The sequence below is a fragment of the Myxocyprinus asiaticus genome, chromosome 48 (assembly GCF_019703515.2).
Source record: "Myxocyprinus asiaticus isolate MX2 ecotype Aquarium Trade chromosome 48, UBuf_Myxa_2, whole genome shotgun sequence".
Taxonomy (NCBI): domain Eukaryota; kingdom Metazoa; phylum Chordata; class Actinopteri; order Cypriniformes; family Catostomidae; genus Myxocyprinus; species Myxocyprinus asiaticus.
The window spans coordinates 24,662,885-24,668,935 of record NC_059391.1 but is presented as its reverse complement, the minus strand read 5'-3'; positions in this window follow the sequence as shown (position 1 = coordinate 24,668,935).

The window sequence follows — 6,051 nt, the reverse complement described above, 5'->3', positions numbered from 1 at the left end:
TGACAGCTCAAATGACACTCATTTTTGTACACAAGAATAAATATAGTGCTTTAACAAAAATAAGGGCTATAGTTATCCATTGATTTAAATGGGCCTAGCCTCTGTAATCCAATGTTGAAACAAATTTAGTATTTCACGAGTTATGAATTTGGATATATACTTAGACATCATCAAAGACTTACAGGTGCATCTCAATAAATTAGAATGTCGTGGAAAAGTTCATTTATTTCAGTAATTCAACTCAAATTGTGAAACTCGTGTATTAAATAAATTCAATGCACACAGACTGAAGTAGTTTAAGTCTTTTGTTCTTTTAATTGTGATGATTATGGCTCACATTTAACAAAAACCCACCAATTCACTATCTCAAAAAATTAGAATATGGTGACATGCCAATCAGCTAATCAACTCAAAACACCTGCAAAGGTTTCCTGAGCCTTCAAAATGGTCTCTCAGTTTGGTTCACTAGGCTACACAATCATGGGGAAGACTGCTGATCTGACAGTTGTCCAGAAGACAATCATAGACACTCTTCACAAGGAGGGTAAGCCACAAACATTCATTGCCAAAGAAGCTGGCTGTTCACAGAGTGCTGTATCCAAGCATGTTAACAGAAAGTTGAGTGGAAGGAAAAAGTGTGGAAGAAAAAGATGCACAACCAACCGAGAGAACCGCAGCCTTATGAGGATTGTCAAGCAAAATCGATTCAAGAATTTGGGTGAACTTCACAAGGAATGGCCTGAGGCTGGGGTCAAGGCATCAAGAGCCACCACACACAGACGTGTCAAGGAATTTGGCTACAGTTGTCGTATTCCTCTTGTTAAGCCACTCCTGAACCACAGACAATATCAGAGGTGTCTTACCTGGGCTAAGGAGAAGAACTGGACTGTTGCCCAGTGGTCCAAAGTCCTCTTTTCAGATGAGAGCAAGTTTTGTATTTCATTTGGAAACCAATGTCCTAGAGTCTGGAGGAAGGGTGGAGAAGCTCATAGCCCAAGTTGCTTGAAGTCCAGTGTTAAGTTTCCACAGTCTGTGATGATTTGGGGTGCAATGTCATCTGCTGGTGTTGGTCCATTGTGTTTTTTGAAAACCAAAGTCACTGCACCTGTTTACGAAGAAATTTTGGAGCACTTCATGCTTCCTTCTGCTGACCAGCTTTTTAAAGATTTCATTTTCCAGCAGGATTTGGCACCTGCCCACACTGCCAAAAGCACCAAAAGTTGGTTAAATGACCATGGTGTTGGTGTGCTTGACTGGCCAGCAATCTCGCCAGACCTGAACCCCATAGAGAATCTATGGGGTATTGTCAAGAGGAAAATGAGAAACAAGAGACCAAAAAATGCAGATGAGCTGAAGGCCACTGTCAAAGAAACCTGGGCTTCCATACCACCTCAGCAGTGCCACAAACTGATCACCTCCATGCCACGCCGAATTGAGGCAGTAATTAAAGCAAAAGGAGCCCCTACCAAGTGTTGAGTACATATACAGTAAATGAACATGCTTTCCAGAAGGCCAAAAATTCACAATGTTTTTTTTTATTGGTCTTACGATGTATTCTAATTTGAGATGGTGAATTGGTGGGTTTTTGTTAAATGTGAGCCAAAATCATCACAATTAAAAGAATCAAAGACTTGAACTACTACAGTCTGTGTGCATTGTATTTATTTAATACACGAGTTTCACAATTTGAGTTGAATTACTGAAATAAATGAACTTTTCCATGACATTCTAATTTATTGAGATGCACCTGTATATTTGTAAAAAAAATTTTTTTAAACCACTTGTTTTAAAGTGTCATTTTTTTGCAATAATGTTATGCTTATTATTAATATTTTTTTTTTTTTTATTTAGTGATGTTATTTCAAACATCAAAATTCAATAACTCAGAGTAAACGAATAAAAATGTAAATAAAACAAACAAACCGTTTTGAACAGCACTGAACAGTGATAATACAATTTGTGTACAAACGGAAGACTTTGCAATTCAAATCAGTGACGTGAACCGCAATAATGTGTTTCAGACTTCGACCTTTTGATCTGTACGTGTGGGTGTGTGTGCTTTTATTGTGGCTGATTTTTTTTTTTTTTTGACAAAAAGAAATGTTCTGTATTACAGTCACAAATTCATTTCTTTGTGTGTGTGTGTTCTGCATTGTGGATGTGTTATAGTCTCACCCATTCATTTCCTATAGCGGGTCAAATTTGACCCGGAACAGTACGAGTGTCACTTTTTAAAGGAAACTACATTTATTTTTTAAAAGTAATGTCAAATGGGTCAAAAAAGATCTGAACAGTAACCGGGGGTTAAACCGTCTGGGATGCCTTGCACTCGTAGGCTTCCACTGTAAGTGCATTAGTGTAAATGCGATTGTTGTTGTTGTTAGAAAAGAAGCAATTAGATCATTTTTAGATCAGGCTTTACATTCACTGAACTCTAATACAAATATCTGACCAAGTTGCTATGCAGGCCGGCCCTAGCATTTTGGGGGCCCTGAGCAGATTTTCAAAATGAAGCCCCCCTACCTTCAAATACACCTATGAATTGTGCAAATAGACAAGTCTATTTATTTTAAAGTGTAATGCTTAAAAATGCAAACCTATCAACTGTAGTTTATCAGAACAGGTATAACTACTTCAGAAGAACAAAAAGAAAGCACACAATTTTTTTAACTAACCAAACACAAGGAGGCCTGGGTAGCTCAGCGAGTATTGACACTGACTACCACCCCTGGAGTAGCAAGTTGGAATCCAGGGTGTGCTGAGTGACTCCAGGCAGGTCTCCTAAGCAACCAAAATGGCCCGGTTGCTTGGGAGGGTAGAGTCACATGGGGTAACCTCCTCGTGGTTACGATTAGTGGTTCTCACTCTCAATGGGGCACGTGGTAATTTGTGTGTGGATCGCGGAGAGTAGTATGAGCCTCCAATGCTGGTAGTCTCTGCGGTTTCATACACAGCAAGCCACGTGATAAGATGCATGGATTGACTTTCTCAGAAGCGGAGGCAACTGAGACTTGTCCTCCACCATCTGGATTGAGGTGAGTAACCGCACCACCAAGAGGACCTACTAAGTAGTGGGGACTGGGCATTCCAAATTGGGGAGAAAAGGGGATACAAATTATTTAAAAAAATACAATAAAATAAACTAACCAAAGTTTAAGCACATGCAGAAATTAATAAATATATTTAATGAAATTCGGTGCAAATAATTAAATTACCAAATTGAGGTATGGTATAGAACACTTGCTGTAAATAGTGGCATATGGTATTTGCACCCTGCTGTATAATAAAACAGTATATAATCTAATAGGTATGCTTTTGTGACAGAACTTAACTACATCGCTGGCAGCGAGACTGGCTTCAAATGACGAGAGCGGCTTTAGACAGAGCGGTTTCTTCAGGTCCAGGAAACATGTTACCGCAACCCTTGTTCCACTGGCCCGTGAGATGCCGGGCCACTTGAAAAAGCCGCCAACCACACGTTTCATACTGGGAAAGGCGTGCGAGTGCCCGTCCACCCCATTTTCTGCACTGCCTAACCTTTAGTGATCAAGACGAAAATGCTGCGTTTATTTTCAATGATATCACAGTCCCCTTAGACACTTTAATTAGACCTTTTGTATTAATTTTTATTTAAAATAAGTGGCTTTCCGATAGCGTGTCTTTGCTTATATAGATCGATAAGGGGAAAATACTGAAATTGGCAAAAGGTGGACTCGAACCCGGATTGCCCTCACAACTTACTAACTGTCTAACTGATGTCACCACATCAGATCTTAGACTGAGGGAGGTAAAATTCACATTCTTATCTTTTCTTTAAAGCATATGCAATATTTTTAATATTTTTGACAGTTTCAATCAGACTATTGGCATGCATACAGCTGGTCTGTGTGCCCAGTGCTATTTTCACTCATTACAAATAATTACAGTATATGGCTATACTGAACCAGTTGTAGGAGGGCCCCAGTGGCAGCAGAGGCCCTATGCAGCCGCATATGACACTTATTAGGCAGGGCCGGCTCTGTTGCCGTGTTTACAGAGAGGAGAGATTGGCTTCAGCTGCACATGGACTCTGGGACATGTGTAATTTCCTCTCTGTTGTCATGTCCATTTCCTGTCAGACAGCAGGACATCCTGTCATCTGTCAGGAATGTTGTGTATGGTATGGCACAGGAGGTCAGATGACCTCACTTCCTTTCAATGCTTGTGTCCTTCTGCACAAAAACTTTAACTCTCATGATTACAAATCATTGTGTTGTTCATCTTTCTCTCCCTTTCACCCAATGCTGTCTGAGTTCTGGGGTACAGCTGAATACAAGAAATCACAGTCCTAAAATGAGATTCCCTCTGCCCCTCAAGATGCATTTAATTTCCTCATATGGAGAGACAACAGAATACAGGAGGAAAGGAGAGTGATTCATGAGATGTGGAGCTCATTTCCTGTCTCTTATACTGAACATCCACCCTGTACCCACAGACAATAGACTCACACAAGGCAATAACCCACAGACAATGAGCTCAACATCACTTTCTCTGAATCAGCTGAGCTCAGCCCTGTCATGGGGGGAAAGGATTTTACTGTATTTCCGAACTGATGATGTTCTGTTTTTAACTAATTTATAAATCATTTCAGTATTCTGTCATAAATGTGAATTGGTTGATCTTTAATAGCTGAATATTTCATAAATTCCATTCAGATGTGAACTTTGAAACAGCATGAGGGTGACAAAAATTATAACAGAATTTTCATTGTAGGTGAACTATCCTTTTAAAGGAATATTCCAGGTTCAATACAAGTTAGGCTCAATAGAAAACATTTGTGGCATAATCTTGATTACCACAAGAAATAATTTCGACTCGTCCCTCCTTTTCTAAAAAATATATATATATATATATATATATATAGATATAGATTACAGTGAGGCAATATATATAGATTACTAAGTGAAAGGGGCCAATACGTAAACTTTAAAATACTCACTGTTTCAAAAGTATAGCCAGAAGACGTAAACAATATGCAAATGCATGTTAAGATTATTTTAGTGGGATAAAATCGCTTACTAACCTTTTCTGTGCAAAGGTATATCCAGTTTAATAACTTTGTTGCCATTATGCCATAACGCCGTAAACCCTTCAATGACCATAAAAACAATATAAACAACTTCACAGCTCAAATATACATGAGCTTTGATAGAAGAATTAATGTAAGTGCCTTTCTAAAATTATAAGCTTCACATTTCTACTTTAAACCCACCAAAAATTGGCCCCATTCACTTCCATTGTAAGTGCCTCACTGTAACCTCCATTATTGCTTCTTCCTTTTTTTAAAGAAAAGGAGGGATGAATCGTTATTACCCAATTTATGATAATCAACATTATACCACAAATGCTGTCGATTGAGCTCAACTTGTTGAACCCGCAATATTCCTTTAAGTGTCTGACTGAGGTGGTTTGCAGAAAAAGTTTGTTGTTCATTTAATAATGGCATCAGATTGAGTCATACAAGCACTTTAGTTTTATGTTTGGTTTCACATTCAGCAGCATTTGTTCAGCAGAATTGAACAAATGTGCATTAGCTGGCATTACACTGAGGTTTCTGAAATTATGATGCATTGAACACTCAGCAGAAGTGCTGTTATTTTTTATAAATTAAAAGATGAGTCTAAATTGTCTGCGGTAATCACAGAATGCTATAAAGTTGAAAACAACCCAGAAAATACTTTTAAAGGACTCTCAAATTAATACTGATAACACATACAAATACATTTGTCTCTATGAAAGGATTTTGATTCAGCAAGCTCCTGTATCATCTGTTGATCACTGAAGGTGCGTCCCAAACCGCACACTTCTGCACTATTCAATGCCATTTCATAGTGTAGGTATTGTGAGTAGTAGGCTATGTTAACACCGCAAATGCAACAAAAATAAGTGTACCATGATTATGGTGAGTGTGAACAGAGTGTGAAATGGTGGACACTTTGTGCACTCAGCACTCGCGGCTTGCTGTATGTAGTGGATATTACAAATGTAAATAATGGAGAATGTAGCAACTAG